The 23,167-nt window shown below is 42.2% G+C and overlaps 1 protein-coding gene across 3 annotated transcripts in view; it reads right to left on the bottom strand.

The window, feature by feature from the left end:
* The window catches only part of SHISAL1 (shisa like 1), a 66,192-nt gene extending 45,777 nt beyond the window's left edge, over positions 1-20,415 (bottom strand). For 2 of the 3 annotated variants that reach the window (XM_085048970.1, XM_085048972.1), the window contains exon 1: positions 19,717-19,954. The gene's annotated coding sequence lies outside the window, so the exon portion shown is untranslated. Of the gene's footprint in view, positions 1-19,716; positions 19,955-20,223 lie in introns of those variants that run through there. The other variant, XM_085048971.1, reaches the window with a different exon arrangement.
* Between the last annotated feature and the right edge of the window lie 2,752 nt (positions 20,416-23,167).

Raw genomic sequence — 23,167 nt, 5'->3', positions numbered from 1 at the left:
TGATTAAAAATGCCATGCAGAAACAAGCAGGGTAGGAAAAAAGAACATGACCTATGAGAACACAAACTCACTTGATGTTTAGAAGATTTTCACAAAGATTATGTACAGAAGAGAGCATGGCTTGGGAATTCTGCTGCACCCAATGAAAAATGGTCAACTTTCAAGTCCTTGCAAGGTGCATTGACACCTTCTGGACTAGTAAAGCTGAAAAGTGGCACTCAGAGGTGGATTATGACTTTCTGATGGGAAGCAGATGCCAGCCACTGTATCTTTCAGATGCACTTACAAAGTTTCTGACCCAAAGAACTTAAACCTTGATCATACCTCTGTATAATTAAATACACAAATTAATGAAAGATTGTGGTGAAGGGATACAGGGATATCAATATCACTTTGGATCATCTTTGCAGAAAACAAGCTGAGGTATTTTGGAAAGATCATACTTAATCTCCACACTCAGATAGTGAAGAACAGCTCATAATTTTGTAATGGTAAAGAATGTGGAGTTTGAAATCACAAGAATTATTTCAAAAATTAGATGCTTTTTTTCTAGAAATCTTTGCTGAACAACTGCAGCTCCTCTCTTCAATACTACTACATGACATGCATTACCTCCTCAAAATCGACATAAAAAAGCCCTTATTCATACAGGGAACAGTTTCTCACTGCCTCCTAATGACCCATTCTTTGGGGTATTTTAGCAACGTGAAATTAGTTACATTTGGTAAGTAGCAATTTTATTACCATATAATACAGATGGTTTTAGGTATTTCCCTTAAATGGGGAACACAGAAAACTCATCATAATACCAAATCATAAGACATCAGAAAAAAAAAATTTAAAAAAGGCTGAAACTACAGCATCTAAGGCAGGGAGGGCACAATATGTTTGCAAATTTTATGAGCAGTGTTATTTTAATTCTGGTATCTCAAGGCATTTCCAAGGTCTGTTCCCAAAACGTTAGGTCTCTTGTAACAACACTTTCAGCTTCTTTTCTAATAAAAATATAATCCTTTTGGCAGCTGCCACAGATGCTCAATCTGCAGTGATTTTCTTTCCACTAACCATAAGGCCTTTGATGCCCACTTTGTAATATACTTATCAGTATGGATGAAGTCACGTAGCCCAGACAATCAATTTTGTGTCTTGGTAAAGTAAACTACATCCAAAATATATTGAATTGTGAAATCCTTAGAACTTCAGTGTAACTGGACTGAATCTAATGGAGTCTGTGAGGAGCAGAGAGGCTTTGTATATTTAAAATTAACCCACTTCAGTTACAGCTTACAAACTAGAATTCCACTCTTCCCCCACCTAAAGAGGCCTGATATGGAGAAAGGAGGATTGAAATCAGCCTTCCTTATTTTACCTGGAATGACAACTCACAGAGACATCTCTGGACAACTCTAGGGGAAAGACAGCTATTATTTTAAGGGGAAAATGATGGAAATATCTCATTTCTGTATCATATAAATGAGATAGAAACTGAATGACAGTGTAATGGGAAATGGAGCTGTCCAAGTAAGGGAATGGTAGATGCAGACATGATTTCTCCCCTTCTGCACAACCTTATTCTTTTCCTTCCCATCCTCTACTTCTTTCAGCTGCTTAAGTCATTAGTTAGTTCCTCCAGCAAAAATGCTCTGAATACAAATGATCAGATCTGAAAAACCCTTCCTGTTTTTGATTTTTATTCAGAATAATTATTTGACTGAAAATCAAAGTCAGCAGTCCATTCCTCAGCTTCCTTGGTAATCAGCTGTCTTCTACACTATGAAACACATTGCTTTGGTTTGTGGCATTGCAGCAAAGGTCATATGTCACTCTCCATTCTCCTGGCTGTCCTGTTTCTTTCTCCTCAAACAAATCTTTCTGTTGGGTAAACCCCTCATCCCTGAATCCTCATGTTTTAACATCTGGACTTCAGCATCAGTTAGAAGGGTAGGCACAGACTGGAGCAGGGTTTGGCGTGACTTCCACCATGTAGTCACCATCTAGGATTACTGTGCTTTTCAGGAGCCAGAACAGGGGTAAAGGAAGCTTTTCCAAGGGCTCTTGAGGAGTCAGTGCATCAGCTGTTGGAGATCTGAAACGTAACCTCAAGTCAAATAAACTTTTGAATACATTGTCAGTAAGTTCTGCTTTAAGAACATAATCTGGATTTGTAATTACAGCAAAATGAAGCAAATAAACACAGCCCTCCTAAGCAGGCTTAACCAATCCAAGGTCTTTCATGCAAAGATGTAATTTATTTTGATTTAGCATCTTACCGATTTTGTACTAATATCAGTGCAGAAATTTGATTGTCTTGGCCACAACACTGAAAGCTTTGAATGAACAATGAGCAGCATTGTTAGCTTTCCAATTAAAGGAAGTCATCTGCCCCAAATATGGTGTACACAGTTTTCAAAGGCCAGAATAATATCTTATTCCACGTGCATGAGACTCAAAGCATTGCACTAATCACTGGAACTGCAACAGTTGTTTTTTTTTGTTGGGAGAATTACACCTTACAACTGCTAGACCTTTAGTTTATCATCCTAGTTTTCTGCTGACTGGTAGCACTATCAGATGGCTGTACATATCAGTGATGGGTCAAGCCCAGTATTCCCTCTGCAGAACTGACTGCTGGATGGGTAGGCATGAGAAGAAGTTTGTCTTAGAGACAAATTTCTTCTATATTCCTCTAACGAGGCTGAAAACATTTTGAAGAAAAAAACTAATCCCTGAAAAATCTTTACGTAATTATCTTGGCAGTAAATTATTTAATTGTTTAAGTAAATGTCTGTTTTTCTCCAGAGTTCTTATCAGCATGGATATCTTTTAGTTCAGTGCCTTCTGTTGATCAGCTGTAAATAAGTAGTAAATGCTACTGGACCACTTCACCACTCTCTTATCCTTGCTTTACAAAAGGGCTGATCTGCCCTTACTGAATCACTGCTTTTGCATCCCATTTCCCAGTAAAGTTTAATTTCTCAGTATCCTCCTCTTTGGGACAAGTCTTGTATCACTTGTCCTGTGAGAAGTATGGGAGAAACTCAATAGCATTTGATTAGGAAGCTAGGCTTGGATCATAATCCTTATTTCAAAGAAGCACTTAGAAAATGAAATATTGAAACACTAATAAATTTGAAGAAGAAAGCACATATATTACATTAGACTGATATTTACACTTAGGTTAAAAATAGTGTTTTCTTTGAGAAGGTACAAAACCCAAAGTCAGACACCCTATCAACCAGAAACACCATGCAGAGAGTAACAAATTCAATTTAAAGGAGGCCTTGTTCTTAACCTGATATATTTCTAGCTAAGAAATATCACAGGATATTTTTTGGTCATATCTTTTTTCTCCCCCCAACTGTTGTCTTTACCTCAGTTGTGTACTGAAAACATCAAACCAAGGGGCAAACCTTCATCCTTTTCATAAGCTCTAAGCACAGCAGCTTCTGAAGGCCATTTTGAACAATCAATTTCCAAAGCAAGTCATGCAATTAATCATCTTCCTTGCACTACAAGGTAATTAACAGTAATTGGGAAGGACACTCTAAATTACAGAAATCTCCCTCTCTCATCTTAAGAAGAAAGCTCACCTTGAAGCAGATTAAAAAAGAATTTAAGAAACATCACACTTACAGAAACATTTCTCAGTTAATCAGTTCTTTAGCTTGAAACTGCAACACTGTGGGCACCAAATTCCACATCATCCTTCCCATTAAGGTGCCTAACCAGGTTTGGGATCCCTACTGCCTTCCAAATTCTCTCCTTGTCATAAAGGGGCTCTTCAACTGAAAACTGTAAAATGTGCTCAGAGAGGAGAGCAAGATTCACGTGGAGAAAGGCTAACCTTCCGCAGAGAAGTCAAGAGGTGGCAACCAGAACTGAAACATCACAGTGTGCTAGAAATCCCTGCTGCATATCAAAGAGTCAGCCTGCTCGTTTCTCTAGCATGAAAATACCTGGAAGCTCCAAATAGATGAAGCAAGCCACAAAGAAATCCAAAAAATATTGTTTCTCAAAGCAAGCAGAAGGGAAAACTGGCAAGGAATGAAGACAAATAAGACAATTATTTACATCTGCCTTCCAGAGCAACCACTGTGTGCTGGAGCCCTGCTTGGATGCTCCTTGCTGATGGAAATAGAGAATAAAATCTTTGGGTTTTTTTTCCTTTCCTTTTCCAGCAGTGATTGGTGCAGAGAAGGGTAGGGTGAGATGTGCTGAGCTGCCCTTAAGCCCCATTCCCAACTCTCCATGCTGCTGGGAGGAAAGGAGGGCGAGAATCAGGAATAAAGTTAAGCCTGGGAGGGAGGGAGCAGTGGGGGGAAGGTGTTTTTAAGATTTTCTTTACTCCCCATTGTCCTGTTCTTTGTTATTAAATTCAATCCTTCTCCTCAAATCGAGCCTGGTTTTCCCATGCCAGTGATGGGGAGGGATCTCTCCCTGCCCTTATCTGAACTCCAGAGCCTTTCATTATCTTTTCTCTCCTCTGTCCAGCTGAGAAAGGCAGGGATAGAGAGGCTTTGCTGGGTACCTGGCATCCAGCCAGGGAAAACTGACCACACAACCCCATTCCACAGCCATACATTGACTTGGGAAGATTTCTAACTGGCTGATGAATGCTTGAAATGCAAGACAAAGAGATGCACTTCAGAAGAGACCTGTGGGGATATCAGCTCGATGAAGCAGGAATGAGCTGTTCCAATGGAACCACCTCAATTGCAAATGCATGACAGACAGTTCAGGAGAATGTCCATGGGAAGGACAAAGCATCTGCAACTGAAGCAATTAATTAAAAAATTCAGGCAGTGTGGCCACCCACAGACATCTTCAAACTTTCTGCAGGAAGGGAGTGATCAGCATGCTTTTGAAAGCAAATATTGCTATTACAAAGGGAGATCTCCCACGGAATACACAAGGTTTCAGAGCACATCAGTGCTTGAAAGTGGTGGCAGCTAACCTGGGTAAAGCTGTTCTGTTGTTTTTCTTAGAGATGGAAAGGAACAAGAGCCAAGTGAGTTCAGTCTGTGGCTCTCTGAGGGAACTCACATGGAGCAAACACCAGAACTACCAGGAAATTCAGTGGAAACTTCCTTTTTGGTCCCATAACAAGGGGGAAGCATCTAGATTATCCAGCTTTTCTCCAGTCAGGAAAGCAGTTGCATGGTATTTCAATTTGCCTTTGTATTGGGAACATGAAAAACATTCTGCAGAGGTTTGTTGTGCCCAAAGGAAAAACAATAATCATGAGCATTAAGTATTTATATTGCACCATATATATTAATGCCACCTATTTCTACCACTAAAAGCCAGACTAAAGCTTTTTTGCTTTAAATAAAATTTATTATTGAAAATAAAAACTCTGTATATCCTGTATAATTCATATTGTTCTATCACGCAAACATATGGCTCAGATTGCTCATTCATATAAAGATAAATATGTTTATTCTCCCACTGACTCAGTGCTATGAGAAACTTAATTCACTCTAAAGTTACCCATAGTATAACTCAAAAAATGAGTATTTAAATCCTTCAAAACCTTTTTACTGAAAAAAGATAATCTGATAATTAAAGAGAGCTGCTTTTCATCAGGAAAATCAGCAGTTTTACAACAAAAAATAACTCCTGGTGCAAACAGTAGCATTTTCTCCTCTGTTACAAATACGATTCAATTTGAATGTGTGCATACAGGTAATTCCCATATATTTAAGCCCAGTCTGCAGACAGCACCCAACAGCCTCGAGTGGGACTTTTATTATTCAGCTGTGCACTGGCTGTTGCTCATCCAGTTGCTCAGCACTTCACAACCAACCCACAACTTGGGTCCAAATCAGTGGAACAGAGTTATTGTTATTAGCTAATTAGCACCACAGTGCTGACAAGCCGCTGCAGGCACACCCTCCACCCCTGCACAAGCACAGCTCTGTGACAGGACTGCAATCCTTGAGTATCAATGCAATCTGCTCTGTTCAGGCTTTGCAGAGTGAGAGCCAGACTGAAAAAAAAAAAAATCAAAGATCCTGCTCCTTTAAGTGGGCTTGGATCTTTTTGATGTCTCACTCTTCTAAGGTGAAGCTTTTTAAAGATGAAAATTACTCTGTCGTTATTTACAAGCAGTATGACTTGTGTTCAAATACCACTAGTTTTGCTTGTGGAGAACGAGTGATGAGAAGGTGATTTTCTTCATTATTTGAAAGATTTCTGTAGCATTTTCAGATAAAGTGTTTTCAGGCCTTAATCTTCAGTGACAAGAAATATTCTTGGATATTAGTATTCTTTTTCCTTGGAAGTATTTCTGAAGGGTTTTAAAACCTGACAGGTATATTCATAGTGCCTTAATGAAAAGACTCCCCATTTGTGTGCAGCAGCTTGACTTTCCCCCTCTGGATTTTGCAAAGTTATCCTTTTGGTCAACCCAGAAGGATTCTATATTGGACAAAGCCAGAATACTTCATGGAAGCAACGCCTGGGATCAGAAACTGGTTCCAAAGATTTTGAAACATTCTTGGGTTTAACCAAATTACAGAAAACTTGCCTCTGAAAGTTTCTTCTTCCACTGTACTTCACACTAGAATGGAAATGGCATTTTAGACTTTTCTGCTTTAACTGCCCTCGGGTGTTTGTTCTAAAATGATTGAAAAGGATGTGATATATGTGATCCATGTGACATGGTACATGGGATGTGATACCTGTGACATGTAACACATGACACATAGATGACATCTTATAGACAATATGATCCATTAAAAAATCATATATAATGACACATGGCACATAAAATATGTGATACATACAATTTATGGTGTATGTGATATATATGAAACATATTATTATTAACGGCACATATATAATATATATGATGTGATATATGGCTTATATATCATATCTTATATACCTCTCTCAAATATAACAGGACCATTTTTTTTCCTAGATCCCCATAAGAATATGTTCCAGCAGAGTAAGCTCACCTGCTTTCTGGATTTTTTGTATATTTGAAGAAGGAATAGGTTTAGAAAAAAAAAGATGAGTCACAAGCTTGTGCAGTCCTGAACTCTGAACCATCAGGAAAGCAATAATTTTCATTACCACAATGCCACAATGCCCACTTCATGTTCAGTGAAAACTTTAAATATCATTAATACCTTGATCTTTTGGAATCTGCCTGGATTAAGCTCCATTGTCTCAAGATATTAAATGTGACAAATCTCATTTTCAAACATACTACAACATGTTTTAAAATCTATTCCAAAAGCCTTCTTACTGTCTTCCAGTAAAAATCACCTATTAACTATGCTGAATCACAGTGCACTATATAAATGGAAACAGGAGGCTAATAAAAGATAGGATATTAATAAAAATGAGGAGTGGGAAGATGGACCAACAACTGAGAAAGCCGCTTAGCAACGGGAAGGGTGCAGGAATGAAAAGGATGCTGCACATAGGAAGCAAATTTATGCAAAACATAGGCTAGAGTACAACTGAACAAGTATCTGTCTTTGAGTAATAAAAGTGCATTTCTTTCACATCTCTAGGAAAATGTTCTTAATTAAAAAACATTAGCAATCGCTACAGGTAACTGGGCTGCCCGTATGGGGACAGATTTTTTCTACACTGTAATGGTCAAAAAGAGTTTTCTGTCCTAAATACACTGAAATTAAAACCCCTTGTGCAGAATGAAGATTCAAAGCCTGTTCCAATTATTTGAAGAGTCAGTGTAGCTAAGGAAGAATGTAAGTGAAAACAGGAGGACGGGTGGTATTTTTATTTACATAGTAATCATCAAGGTATAACACTTCACCACGAGCAAAGGTAATTCACTTTACAAATGACTTGGAAAGAACAATTCCTTGAGCACTTGGAACTCCAGGACAAGGAATCTGCTGTCTATTCAATGCCTCTTGTAAAAGAGGGATGATTTAAGGGTCCCTGAGCAGAATTCCCCTGGCAGATATTTAGACCCTCCTGGGACACCTCTCACCAATCTTTAGAAACTTTCTGCAGCACACAGATCTATATCTATACTCAGTTCAGTGGAGAGGGCCTTTCCATGTGCAAATCAATATGAACATCTCCACCTGGAAGACAAAGGCTCTGCTGACTGCACTGGGTGGAGAGAGCTCTGTTGTGCATGAATACACCAAGTCAAATAAGTCACTCCTATCTCCTGGCACTGGGCACCAGCTAAGGATAAGACAGTTTAAAACAAACAAACAAACTTATTTCTGGCAACAGTTGACTGTCTTTTAGTCAAATATGACAGAGAGGACCAACTCTGGGTTGGCCTCATCATTAGAGATAAGTAAGGAATTCTGCACTAAGAGACCAGACTCTAACTACAATACACAACAGAAACAGAGAGACCACTGGGAGATGCAGCCCTGAGCTTTCTGGAGAAAATGAGGATGTGCCAAGTGAAGAAAATACTACTATATACAGTGAACAACAACTGTGCCAACTGCAAAGAACCCAGACTGTTACAAGCAGAAGAAATCTGATCCTGAAAGTTGCGCATGGACCTCTGATGAACGGACAGCACAAAAACTTCTTGCCATGTGAAGGACAGATGCAGGGACTGCAAGAGGATTACAATACTTAGCAAGAACACATAAGAACCAGAACTTGCATAACCTGACTGAGAACCATGTCACCATGAGAATTAATTCAAAAGCACTCTACTTCAGAGTTACGTACGAGGTTTTAGAAGAAGATAAGCAAGACTATCAGCCTGAAATGAAACAGGCTGTTTATTACATTTGTGTTTGGAACACTCAAGTAAGCATGGTTAGCCGAATCACAAGCTACAAATTTAAAGAAAAAGCAATTCACAGAAAGCAGTTAAACTGAGGTTCAAGTGTACTTTGTTTTTGCAATGGCAAAATATAGAATAAAATGCTTCAGTAAATGAATTGAGAACAGAGTAGCACATAATGGAGGAGAAATTACCCATCACTGAGATTAGCTGGTTGCTCACTAGCCAGGCCATTCCTGCACATATCAAATTGCTAAGGCAAGGTCCAAGGACAGTGTTAATGTGATACAAGAAGGCACAGAACAGATCTCAAAAATACAAGCACTCAGTAGTCTGTGCTTAAGACACAGACCAGAGTTCTTCTGGCATATAGCTATTGGAATAAAAAGCAGAGTGTGAGCTCACCTACAAAAGGAGGTAGAACATCAAAATCCTTCAAAGAATTTGTGCCAGAAGGCAAAGAAATGCACAGGCTTAAGAGAATTTCTTGACCAAATTTATCTCAGTGAACTCACGAGTTCCAATGCCTCAAAACTCCGACAAATCCCAAGACACACTTTCCCTCACACTGAGCTGACTCCCTCCTCAAAGCATCCACAGCTTGCAGGAAACTTCCTTGCTTTCACCCAGAAATCATTCTAGTAGGATCCATCACTCACTGAGGAACTGAGGGATAAAAGGGTAAATGAAATTCATGCTGGTAAATGCCAAGTAATGCAGGGAGGAAATCCCTTTCCCTCAGCACTGGGTGGGCTCCTGCATCTTAGACAGGAAAGCTGTAATAAAATTATGCACATCAGTTCTATGCAGATAGTGATTTAGTACTCAGCAGCAGATAGAATTTCTGAAGCTGATGAGAAAAAAAAAGGGAGAAAAAAAAAGCTCATTATATCATGGTATGATTTTTCTACACCTCTAGAGCTGGGAAGGGATCAGGAATGACAAGGATAGTAAGAGGAGTAGAATGTTTTCTGTATGCAAAGCATTTAAACAGACTAGGAAAATTCAGATGGGAAGGAATCTGATACAAATCTACAAAAATTTACAAGCAGCATTCACAAATTGAATAGAGAGCAATCATGCATCTCTTCTCATAATACAAGAATTACTGTATTATCAGACAGCACTCCGAAAACAAACCAAAGGAGGTGACTTTTCCCACACAGCACGCATTTTAACTGGATTTCTGTTCATGACAAAAGCTTACTTATCTTTCAAGAACAATTAGACAAATTCTGTGGGTAAAAACTTCTACCAACAGCTATTAAACACAAATCCACGACTCTGCTGCCAGACAAAAAGCACCTGTGAGGCAGCCAGCCGGAAGCTGAGAGGAAATATCTGGAGAAATAAATTTTCCCTATGCTTACACAGTAAAATACCTGGCACAGCCAGTATCAACAAGCTAGGTGGATGATTAACCTGGCCAGACATCCCCCCTTACACCATTCTGCTAGGTCTTCTGCCCAACCCAAGAGTCATGCCAGTTGTTGTTTCCAGGAAAGCAGCTATTCCCTTTTGTTGTCACAATGAGACTGGAATGAGATCTTACCTTTTTTTTTTCCTTTTAAAAGAATCTAAAATTGTATAGATATTTATGCCTTACTGTGTCCTGCTGATCCCTTCTGTTTTGACAGCTTTACTTCCAGTTGTATTGTGCTCTATATGGTGTAAAACAGTGAAAGGGTTGTGTCATGCTGACCTTCAGCTTTGACCAAAAACTGCCACAGCATACCTCCAAAAAAGCCATACCACGCAGAAGAATTTATTTTTAAACTTTTAAGTGAGACTTTACTACTTCTGTCTTAAAGCAATATGTTCTTCAGACATTACTTCATCCTTCTAACGTGCAGAAGTGCTCCTAACTACTCATACCATTACATTTGCAGAGATCATTCATTCTTATGACAGAACAAACTTCAGTATTGAGGAGGTACTGGTTTATGTATTTTAACTCATTGGCTGTTCTGCTTAGTCTTGTTGGAAATTCTGGATCCCTTCCACAGGGGAAGGAAGGCCAGAGAAACTGCCATCCCCATTAATTTCCATTGCATCTATCATCACTTGGTACTTCAAAATTCAGGCTCTGCACTTGCTGGGTCACTGGTTTTGGTCTGTCATTCCATCTGCTAGCAGCACAACACACAGCTTGCTTTACTGGGTCTGCTTTGCTACTCAGACTAGAAAACTCAATTTTAGAGAGATCCTTCTTCCCACTCCCCTGAATGAATAAAGCCATCATTCTGATGGACTGCACTCAGCCTGGATATAGCAAAAATATGTGAGATAATTCCACCTTACAATTCAAGAGGTATTTATCCAAAAAATGCTTTTTACACTTTTTGGAGGAGGATTTAAAAAATTGTGATTCTATGATAAGCAGAGTCATTATGGGCTTAGGAACTGAAGATACCAAATTCCTTGAGGATCATGTCTTAGCTATATTTGCAAGAACAGGACATAGGTAATTGACTCAAACAAAGCTTTGGGGGTTTTTTTAGTGATTTCCTGAACTGTTCAAACTCTACATCTCTGGCTGTTCAATCCTGGAAAATGCTCTTGTGCAAGAAGACAGGACTTCGGAGGGCTTGCAATGATGATGGCTCTGGAACAAACTGATCCTATTATGTGCTCAGCATCTCGATTCACAGGAAAGAACATGTTCTTGTGGAAGGCCACTGTGCCAGATACAAATTCTCCAGAAGGGCTATGCAACTGACAGGCATTTTTTGTTGTTCTGGCAGCTGAATTGGAAGAAAATTAGCAAAGAAATTAATGTTTAAATGGGCTAAACATTTGTTTGGTTTTGATGCTTGAAACTAAAACACCAGAACATTTACTTCACACCAGGCAGGAAGGAAAAGGAAAGGAAAAAGCAAAGGAAAGAGGAATTAGGCTCATGAAACAGGAAAATAATTTTCCAAATTCTGCCTGAAACAAAACCATTGCTACCAGTCCCAGTCCCACTTCACATGGAAGGCATGAAGACTAAGAAGATCCCAACAAATACTTTTGAGACAGAAGTCTGGCTCATTTTGGAAGTTTGTTGGCAGCTACTGGACAGCCAGCCCATGCCAGCAGTAAACTGCAAAACAGCCAATCCCAACGCTGGTAACTAAAGCAAATTACAAGATTCCCATTTGCCTGCCCAAACCCACCTGAAGAAGGATACAGGGTTGACAACACAGGACAGAAAAGGCAAAACAAATCCAGTAATGAAAGAGAAATCTTAGCTTTGATCCTGATGAGTGATGGTACTACAGCTTCATTTACATTATTTATGTTATACAAGGCTTTTAATTGTTGGTTGTAACACACAGGAGGTAGCAAAACCAATACTTGCTTACTGTGCCCAATTATCAAAAAAAGGCAGCAACATAAATACATCCTGCTTAAGAAAATGTTGACTTCCTTCAGGATATTGCTCCACTTATCTTTTCTTGAAAAGCAACTGGGGCTTTCTGTGACACAGGCACTGTATAGGCAGCTCCTGAAAACCATGGTGGGAGCTCTGGCTTGAGGCTTTATGGCTGGACTATAATTACCATTGATTTAAGACTGTTGGATTAAATTTCAGTGATCAAAAGAGAAAAATAATGTCTTAAATGTTTCATACTGTGAAGCCTTGTAAACATGTTTATTCTGTATTTCATTTCCACCACTGCTATAAGTTTGGAGCAATGTTACTTATGTTCAACACAAAGTAATAAATTGTATTCTTAATAGTTCACAGTCATCTGAATTCATGTTCATGCTACTGAAAATTTCCCACTGCAGTCCCAACTCAGGAGATTTAGGGAGAAGCTAGGTGGAGTTAGAAAGTAGTAATAAAGGTTAAAAACTGGACCAAAATTTGCCATAGGCATTAACCTTGTTGCAGCTCTCATCCCAGACAGAGCAGACCAATAGAAAAGAACAAAATGAACACATGTAAAGCAAATTAATTTTAAGGAGGGCTATGTGCATGTAGATCCATATTTATTTCTCTCATGTTTAATAGAGTCTGCCTTGCTGCCCTGTCTTTCCTAAAAGGAATGTAGTCATCCATGAGTGCATTCCCACCATGTCTCTGTGGCTGCAATGAGATCATGGCTCTGATGATAAAGAGCAGAAAGGCAAACATAGTACCATTGCTGCCAGTTCCCTTCCTCATTAATTTCTCATTGTTATATTTAGCTTTCTGCCCAGGAGTGCATCCTGACTCCTGAAGAGGGGACTCAGCAAGGGTTCACTTTCACAGCAGCAGCCCTCAGGCACATAGGCTTGACCCTGCTCCCATTCAAATAAATAGGAATTTACCCATAGACTGACAAAATTAGGATACCTGCCTTGAAAAAAGATATCTCATATTAGAAAAATATTAGAGCCCTGCTCAGTAACTCTCCACTTGTACCCTCCTACTCTGAAATAAATGTGAATTTTTGCAAGACAAGCCTGTAATTTATCAATATAGTTCTATGCGTGAGGCTCCTAAAAAACAATTATCATCAGTGATGTATGATGTAAGCTGGTTCCTTGTGTAAAAATTGTTTCTGATGTAAATTCTCTAGAGTTTCAAGGGAGCTGCTTTGGACTGACCCATGCTAGGAGATGAACAGTGAAAAGGAAGAATTTCCAGCAATATCTTAACACAATATTGCCCCATCTCAACACTTTATAGCAGGATCCCAATGAATTACCCTTAAAACTCCACACAATGAAAAATGGGAATGAGCATTACATGGAACTTACCTCTTAGAAATGGCTTCAGTGTTGAGAGCAGCCTCTCACTGATTTCTGCTGTGACCTTTGCATTCCAGCCCTGCCTGTCAGCAATACTATCTGGCTCCCAAAAAAACCAGATACTGAACCAGTATTTTACTCCTGTCAGGGCTCCTTCACCACTAATCTATAAGGGGAATTTAAACTGACAATATGAATGTTAGAAGAATTCATGTCTTTTTTCACCACAAAATATTGAAATGAAACCCATCCTGTTGTCCAGTTCCCATTCATTTCCATTCACACACGCTTGACATCCACCTCCCTTGGGACAAAAACTTCTTCAGGACTATGAAATTTTGGGCTACAGCTTTCAAGTAAATCATTCAAGCAGTTTGGTGTTCAAGTTCTGCGTTTTGGAATATTTGTCTTTAGAAACAGAAATCTTCTGTATCTTTAGGATAGGAAGCTCGGTTTATTATCTTGGCAGCTTTCTGTCCAAGGATATGCAATGATCATACTGAGAAAAACAAGACATGAACAAAGAACCCAAACTTAACTCTGGATTTTAATGCATATTGAACATTCATGTTTGGAATTCAAGATGAAGTATCTGAAGTGGATGCAATTTCCTTGGAAAAGTTCATGTCTCTAGAATTTTGCCTACATTTTTTGAATGTTAAAATAGTAATTACCTGAAAAGTGACATAATGGGAAAGCATGTGAGCTACATGCTTTACAAGACAAAAGTGTTTTTTTGGTTTTGGGTTTTTTGGTTTTTTTTTAGTAGGTGTTAAGACACCACAGGGAAAAACAATGCATTTTCCCAGACATTCACCACAAAAACAAACAAGTCCAACATGGGAGATAACCAGAGAAAATGATACTCTGACTACCACAAACTGAAAATTGTGTGAAAAAAGCAGCCTTGAAGCTCTCATGTTTGGGAATGCAACAGATGGCAAAAGCACTAATCTATATCTCTCCACCACTTCCTTGCATCCTGACAGCTCTAGCTGGACAGAACAGTGCCTTTCTAGTGGCAAAATTAATGGAATAGATGAATTTGGGAAAGGAAGGAATCACGGATAGCTATGAGTTACATTTTGGAAACCCTTGCCTCCAACAGGCTCTCGGTGATTCATTTCAAACCCTCTTACAGAAAAAGCCTGCAACTGGAAAGGTTTCATTGTCAAGTGATGCAGGAATGTCAGTAAAATGAGGGCTGGAACATCTCCACTTTAAAAAAATTAACATCCAAAGGAAGAAGAAGAAAAGAAAGTTTTAGTTAGGAACCAGTCTGGCTAGAGTACAACAACTCAAAGAAGTAGAATTGCATTCCAAAGTTTTCCCTGGTAACTTCCAAGAGTCTCCCACATCAGTGTGGGAGAGGGCATTTTTCTTCTTCAGGTAAATTGAAATCCCACTGCCTTTTCTGCTTGAGGCAGCAAATCCTTTGTGCAAAAGCTACTACATTACACCTCACTGCTCCTAGAGTTCCACTCCTCATATGACCTAAGGGGCTCAGATGGGCATCCATCAGAATAAACAGGATTTTATCAGCAACACGCTGAAGCCTCAGTTGTTTCTCTGGGCAGAACAAGAGCGATAATCCTCCACAGTGCTGCCAGGCATGGCCTGAGATTTGCTGTTTGCAGAGCTTGGTCTGCAGACATGGCACTGTTAAGAGCTCTGAGGCCTAGAACAATGCTCCATGTTCTGTGTTATGTGAGTCTGGTTCTTTATTAGGAAGTCTCTTTCTAGCTACTGAAGTATGTTTAGGAATACATCTTGTTCCTATGGAAATCAGCGAGAATTCTGCCCTTGCTCCAAACAGAGCAGGAGCAGACTCCCTGTCTGCAACATCAGACATCTTGGCATGAAGTGAGAAAATTGGGAGGGCCTGCTAAGCTTCACCGGTGTGGAAAGGTCAGCCCACAAATCAAGAGACTGCAGGAGAAGCAGGCAGGCTGCAGAGGGAAGTCTTCTCCCTGCCTTATCCCCAGAGAACATCCCAAATCTGCTCCTTGGCTGTGCTCCCCAAGAAGGAGGAGCTGCCAGCCCGTCCCAGCAGCTGGAGGGGAAAGGCAGAGCAGCAGCAGCATCTCATGGTGCTGCTCAACTCCATCACTCCCCGAGCAGCACACAGCTATGGCAGGAGCCTCAATTCACAAGTCACTCGAGCTGATGTCTCTTTTCCTGTTGTACAAGTGGAAAACACACCCAGGTCCAAAACTTCCAAAATGACTCGAGAGTTTGAGCGTGTGGATTTGCGTGTGTAATCAGGCAGCTTAAAGATGGGGGAGAGGCGTCCCTCCAAAATGTGTGCTTTGAAACACAGATTTCTTTGGGCTGTTTCAAACTAGGGCCTAAAAGCCGAAGCAGTTTTGAAATTATTATACCCAGAATATGGTGAGCAAATGAAAGGTCAGAAAGGAGCTTTCCTACATCTTCATGTTTAAGAAGTTAAGAACTTAACTTCATGTTAAGAAGTTCCATTTTTAAAAAGAATAAAATGACAGAAACTGGCAAGTTTTACATTACCACTGGTATGTAAAAATATATTCTTTGTTTTATCTTAAGTTTGGCTGTTAAAGTCTAATAAAAGGCAGGAGTCTACCATAGATAAAAGAAGAGAGATTGCTTTAATAGTCAGTTTTTCATCTGCAAACCTTTCACACAAAACAACCCTGTCTCAATCTATAAGACTGGTTTATCAGAAGGCACCAGCACTGATTATTAAGGTGATTTTGAAATGAAGGCCAAACAAAAAACCTCACAGCTGAACCAAGTACATCACAAGTTGAAGTATAAACACTTTCTAGTGGTTTACGGAGAACATAATTATTCCAACTGGAATAACAGAAACATCTCTCACACCTTCCTAACACCATTACTCACCCCTGTCAAATGAAGTTGTGTATTTTATAAGCTCAGAAAGTATACCTGAAAATTCATCTGCCCAACACTCTCCTAAAAACACAGGAAAAAAATATTCTCTTTGGATAATTAGTGCTGGTTTCTGCCCTTCATGAGCCACTTGCTGCCAATCTGCCTATTTTAAATCCAAAATTAGTTTTTCTTTACATCCAGAAAAATGGATGTAAAGAAAACCTGATGTACATTGGATGTACATTCAACCTGACAGCAAACATAGGTGTTCAGGAAAAGCAGTGATGAGCCAATTTTTATTTGCAAGTCCTTGGAGTACACATCTGTGAACTTTTCCCTCTGAAAGCTGTTTTCTTCAAATACATTCAGCCATACAAATGTTAAGGAACTAGCACTAGAAGCAATTCCTCCACTACATCTTCACACTGATCTCCAGCAATCTCACTGCCTCTCAGATCACTGGTGATGCACAGGGGACAGAGACAGTAAAAATGTTGGCTGCCATTTATTTTTGTACTGGACTAACTTTTTGCTGCTCCACCAGAGATCTGTCTGGGCACTACACATGCACATGGGAAGACTCTACACTCCAAATAAGCAACACTGAATGATTGATGATGATTGATGGGGGTAGGGAAAAGTTAAAATAGAGGGGTAGAGTGGCTTGTCCAGAGTAGATCAGTCACAGAGAAAGGAGTTCAACCACCTCTGCTAAATACTGGTCCAGTATCTTATCCATCCCTGGTGTGGGACTTCCAACACCAGAGAAACAAAAAACATTAAGCCTTTTTCCCCACGCAGACAAAGTTTAAGCAATAGGCAGCTTAAGCAACATGTAGTATCTTGAATATAAGCACCATTAGAAGCATTTTTGTTTATGAAATCCAGTGCACATTATATTCTTGCTACTTTGGTATAATGTTGAGTAAAATACAATGTAAACCAGCATTGTTATCCATATCTATAGGTTTAACCTTCATGTCTATGTACTTCTTTCCCACTCCCTCAAACAAAACACCTTTATCAGTGACAGCTTATATACTCAGACATCTTCTCACAACCTTAAATGGTTATTGTCCTGAAAATATCTATAAGGGCTTGTAATGAATTGCCTTTCTTGCTGCCTGTTATCAGTCTTAAAAAATAAAACGAAGAATTTATTTTTTTTCTCTCGTGGCAACTAGGGTCTGAAAAATGAACTGGAATATCTGTTGGTCTTACTACCACCAATAACAGAAGACTGAGCTTTACAGAGGATATAATGCACAAGTAAAACCTATATCACTTTCTCTCTACTTGTATTGATTGTGCAGCACTAAGCAGTAAAAATTTAATCAGTGTGGAAATTTAAGTCAATGACATCCAAAGGAGACAAGATGCCAACTAAGATTTCTTTTCTTTCTTTCTCTTCATGGGATTATTAAAGTTACTTCACTGGTAACTGGTGGCTGGTGATGGTCCTCAACCCACAAGAAGTATTTTCAGACAGATACCTTGTTCCTAAGCTGCTAAAAACCAGAATACAAAAGTCAAGGTCACAGGCCTTGATTCTTTAGGGTTCTTCAGTCAAAGCTTGAAGTGTGATTTGCCTACTCTAACACACTTGGAATGAGGCATGTTTTAGCACTTTGGTGGACTGAGCTGAGCTGGGGATAGACTCTTACTCGCAATATGAAAGAGACAGCTATTTTACAATAGTTTATTCACTCAGAAGGAGTGCTTCAAGAAGAAGAAAGAATATATGCTTCATACAGAAGTTCCCCTACTATTATAACTTCCTACTCCTGTAATCTGAAACAGTCACAACTCAACATCTCTCGGGCAGTATTTCAGCTTAGAACTGAATATTCTAAAGCATTCCTTACACATTCACAATGCTTCTCAACATAGCACGATACATTAAACTGTTCCTTGCAAAACTAGGAACATTTCTAGAAGAGTTTCAGATGCTTAACCTAACCCATATTTAAGTTAGAAGTATGTTTTCTCACTCCCTCAAAAAAAAACTTTTCAGTCCCTCTCAGGTTGCAATACTAAGACAAACAATCAAGACTGTCATTCAACTTTACAGTATTTTCTTCCTTACTCTTGAACCTTCTCATTGGATGCATACTCTTTGTGACAGTGGACATTCCTACAAATTTCAGAATGCTGAAGACTTTCCTTTTTATGTGACTCTAATGAAGTTAACCCAGGAAAACAGTTAAAAATGGCATTAGAAAGACAGTTTTCAGCTGGAGGATAACAGTAGGTATCTTCTGAAGACAGCAGGACCGTGCAATTTTAAATAAAGACTGGAGTGAAAAAAGGGGATTTTGACCTCTACCATTAGAGAAAAGGCATGTATAATATATGCTTACTCCTTGTAATAGGAGACAATACACTCATATACTCAGTTTTAACAGTACTCCATCTTAGACAAAATATTTAGCTTGATTAGCTCAGAGCACAGGTGCAAGTGAGCAACATTTCCTTTTGCAGAGCAGAGTGAGGCATGAAGAAGTTAAAGAGACCTGTCAAGGTCACACCACAGCACGATGACAAAGTTACACAGGAAGGCACCACTGATTCCCAGCTCAGCTCTAACAGAGCCTGCAACAAAATGCTCCTCAAAGAGCTCTGTGCTGCCAAACGAACAAAAAGATAAGTAACATCACAGTTTTTAGCCCTAACACATCTAGGGAGTACCTTGAACACGAGACAAGTCAAACCACATCTTAGTTTGAGCTTTACAGACAAACGAGGGAATGCAGCAAAACGAGTACTAAGAAATCTCGTATAACTCTCACACTTGCTTAATCACATCCACGTATCATTAATTAAGTCTGAGGAAATAATTGAGCCTTGGAGAAAAAGCAAACAGGGGCCGCAGGATCACGCAGGGTTTATTTGCTTGCTTTTTTGCTCCGTGACAAAACACGATACTAGTGTGAATATGAAAAGCGAAAAAATCGGGCAAACAGATAACCCCGAAGGCTCCGAGGGGTCCCGTTGTCATGGAAACAAGTCGCCGCTAATGAGCTTTCCACGGCATGAGTGATTAATACCCGAGTCCTGTGAGCAAATATTGATTCAGAACCCAAACACACACACACACGCCCTGCCAGCCGGCGGGTCGGGGCGCACGGCAGCGCGGCCGCGGCTGGCTGCGCACACAGGCGACGCGCCAAGTGTCCCGAGCGCTGCTGCCACCGCGCTGCGCGGGGAGCGCCGGCGGCCAGAGCGCAGCACTCCGCGGGCAGGGCCGGGAGCTCTGCCCCGCTCCGCTCCGCTCCGCTCCGGAGCTGGGCACGGTGCCCGCGGGTCTCCGGGAGCGACCGGAGCAGCGCAACCCGCGCCCGACCCGCGCCCGACCCCCGCACAGCCACACCGACCCCTACCCTTGCGCTAAGTCGCTCCCGGGCGCAGCCACTTTTCCCAACAGTTGCACGGCGAAGGCAGGAAGAAAAGCGCGGCTCCGGCGTGTCGCCGTGCAAGGCAGCAGTGCCCAGGCGGCGAGAGCACCTCGGACCTCGGGGAGCAGAGCACGGCGCTTCAGCCGACGAGCGGGGGGACGAGGCACCGATGTACAGGAGCTGCTGCCACCTCCTTCCCCAGCTCCCCCATCGCCTCTGTCCCCGCCCGCTTCTCCACCTTCTCTCTTCCTCCCCCGCCCCCGCTCCGAGCAGCTGCTCTGGCCCCACCTGGCTCTCCAGGTGCCTCCCGCTCCCCCGCGCATCCCCTGCGGCAGCTGGAGCTCCGCGCCGCCTCTCGCCGCGCTGGCTCCGCTGTCCCGCACGGAAACTTGCCCGGCTCCTCTCCCGTACGGAGCGGGCTGCTCGGCTCGGCTGGGGACATCGCTGGCCCGGCTCGGGGACGGGCAGAGCCGCCCGGAGGTGGCCACTCACCTCAGGAAAGCCCGGCGGTGCCCTCCGGGGATGGGGGTGGACGCAGCGCCGGCGGCATCACCGGTGGAGGTGAAACCTGGCGGGGCGCGGGGCTCACCCCCTGCTCTCTCCGCCTCCTCCCGCTCCTGCCGGGCTCCCCGGGGAGGGACGCGCCGCCCGGGCGCTGCCGGCACTGCCGGGTCGCCTCTGCGGTGGCTGCCGCCCGCCCTCCTGAGCCGGGGAGAGGATGGAAGGAGGGAGGGGGCGCTGGCAGGGCGGGTGCGGGCGGAGCGGGAGCCGTGCGGTGCCGCTCTGCGGTGCACAGGGCTCGGCTTCCCCCGGGCAGGCTGGGCTCTGTCACCAGCGAGCGGTGGCTTCCCCAGGGCTCCCAGCCGGGCGCTGGTCTCTGCCCGGCTACGAACCGGGCCCGCTCCCCTCTTCCTCTTCTTCCTCTTCCCCCTTCCCGCACGCCGCCCCCCTCTCCCAGTCGTTACGAGGGCACCGGGGATTAAGCGTACTTTCAATTTTAAGAGCATTATATTAATAAACAGCGCTTCGGTGATTTTAAATTACTCTGCGAGCATCCGGCAGCCTGTTAAGAAGCAATCCCCTCCAGGCACGCTTTAATCGGAGGGATCAGAGCGCGGCCGCCGCGTCCTCCTGTGCCTCCGGCGGGGCTCGCCCGGGCAGCCGCGGCCGAACGCCCACCTGCTATGGGGTTCCTGAGGAAAATGCCTTACGGGAGAGCCCTGCCCGTCCCGGGGAAGGTGGCGGCCCGGGAAGACACGGAGGCAGCACCGGGCGAGCCCCGGCCTGGGAACAGCCCCAGAGTTTGGGTCCCGCGTCTCACCAGAGACTAAACCAGCCCAGGCGAGGCAGGGGCTGGCCGTGCAGCTGGGGTTTAGACGCTGTCACGTCCTCAGGGCAGGGGAAGCCTGGTTTTTGTGCGCCGTGAGGCCGGCAGACCCTGGGGCAGGCGGCGCGGTGTGACGCTCCCGGCGATGCCCCAGCTCACCTGCGCACCCGCTGGCCCCTGGCTGCTGCCACAGCACACCTGCCGCTCCGAGACAAAGACTAACGCGGCTCGGAGCTAGGAAGAGGAGGATGAGCACTGATTTACTCATTTGAGGGCTCAGCCCTCAAGAAATGGCTAAATTTTCCCCTTTTCCCCCTCCCTCCTTCTGCATCACGCCTCCAGAGCCCAACAGGTGGCTGTGACCTCAGAGAAGTTCTAAACTTATCTAAGTAACGTCTATAAATGACCTCTCTCATGAATTCAGATTACAAGGAAAAAATATTTTTCATTTACATTTTAATGCATAAATCATGCAAAGTAGGGAGCTCCAGACACTGTTGCAGGAGTGATGACTCATGCCCACCACATGTACATTATTTATTGTCTGAGGATGGGACCGTGTTTAAATTAGGCTGCTTGATAACCTAATCTGGATGTTCTGAACTGCCTCCCTATAATTATGTTCTGGAGAAAGTAAAGCAGTGTTTCTTAAACCTTGTGTGTTTCCCTGACACATTTTAATTCGGAGTCCTGTGTGGAACTCATGTTTTGAATTTCCTGGCAGGTGGAGTGCCCTTTCTGCACAGGCACTGCACGTGGAAAGGAGTGATCACAGATGTACTGCTCAGATCAGGCAGGAATATAAAACTATGGTTTTCTTCGCACTAGGAAATAAAAACTGTAAGTTGGACAATTTCAAACAGAAATGAAGATGTCCTGTCAGCTTGTGCCAATTTCTCATACTGGGATGTCTCACTACACAGCTGTGTAAAACTAGGCTTCACTGTCCCATTGGGACTAATTCTGCTCCAGACACCAAAAAAACCCTCCTTATGGCTAGGTGGGCTGCTGTTACTTTTTCATAAAATAATTACAGAGCAGAGAATGGTGAGCCACCAGTTCATCTGTTTGTTTCCTTCTTACAGTCCTGTACTACTGCTGATTCCTCCATTTGACTGAACCTCGAGAGTGCAAGGGCAATAAACTGTTCTGTTCCCTATTCTTCATTTGTTTTTTCTTTCTCTTTTTAAACAGATGGTGTCAAGGAAGCTCTTCCCACACATACACAAAGATTCAAAGCCGTTCCTGTGAGGAACTCAGGCTTCAGCTACTCCTTTTGTTCTGTGCTTCTCTTTCTGTTGGAGTGATACACTCACACCCTCACCTGTTTCATTGCTGTGAGCGGCCAAAGGAAAAGCTATGGCCAGAGTCTCTTTTAAAAACGACACAGACAATTCTGTGCTACTCATGTTTTGTGAGGAACAGACATTTCCCAGTGGATAAATGTGTGAGGGGAAAGACCAGGATGGAGGGTGTTTATTGTTAGTCAATATTTTGAGGGAAAGAGAGAAGTGCTGGACTTTTAGGGATTTGGGCTTTCAATTGGCCTTTGGTCAGATCCCAAACCCACAGGGCTGAAATGCAGGAAACAGTAACAGGAAATGCAAATTAGGACAAGAAATTAAAATTAAATTCTGATCAATGATTCTGTCATCCCATGCTAATGCCAGATGCAGCAACCAAATGCTTGTGTCCCAACAGCCTCATCATCATCTGCTTGATGTTGTATGGCTCTTTTGGCAGTAAATGTAAAATGAAACCAATCCTATATTTTAGTGAGTTAGTAGACACTTTCTATTTTTTAAAATACTTACAGGTCTTCCTGCTATAGCCCTCCTGTCTAATAAAATAAGAGCTGTTTAAAATCTTGTCTTCTGCCACAGTGTGAGCTACAAGTACCTCTTTTGTTATGGAGGGTGACAGCAAACAGAAGATGGGTGATTTAACTATCACACCTGCCCAAACCAGTGTGGAGCTGGTGTTAGGATTCAATGCCACTGAGTGTGATAGTGTTCCCAGTCAAGCCTCTACTGTTTCAAGGATTTGAAGGTTTCAAAATCCAACGAGGCCATGTTGTTCCCTCCTTGGAATTCCACACACTTTCACCCT

This window comes from Lichenostomus cassidix, chromosome 1Aa (genome assembly GCF_008360975.1).
Source record: "Lichenostomus cassidix isolate B80296 chromosome 1Aa, HeHo_3.0, whole genome shotgun sequence".
NCBI lineage: Eukaryota > Metazoa > Chordata > Aves > Passeriformes > Meliphagidae > Lichenostomus > Lichenostomus cassidix.
This window is presented reverse-complemented; position numbering and strand designations above follow the sequence as displayed.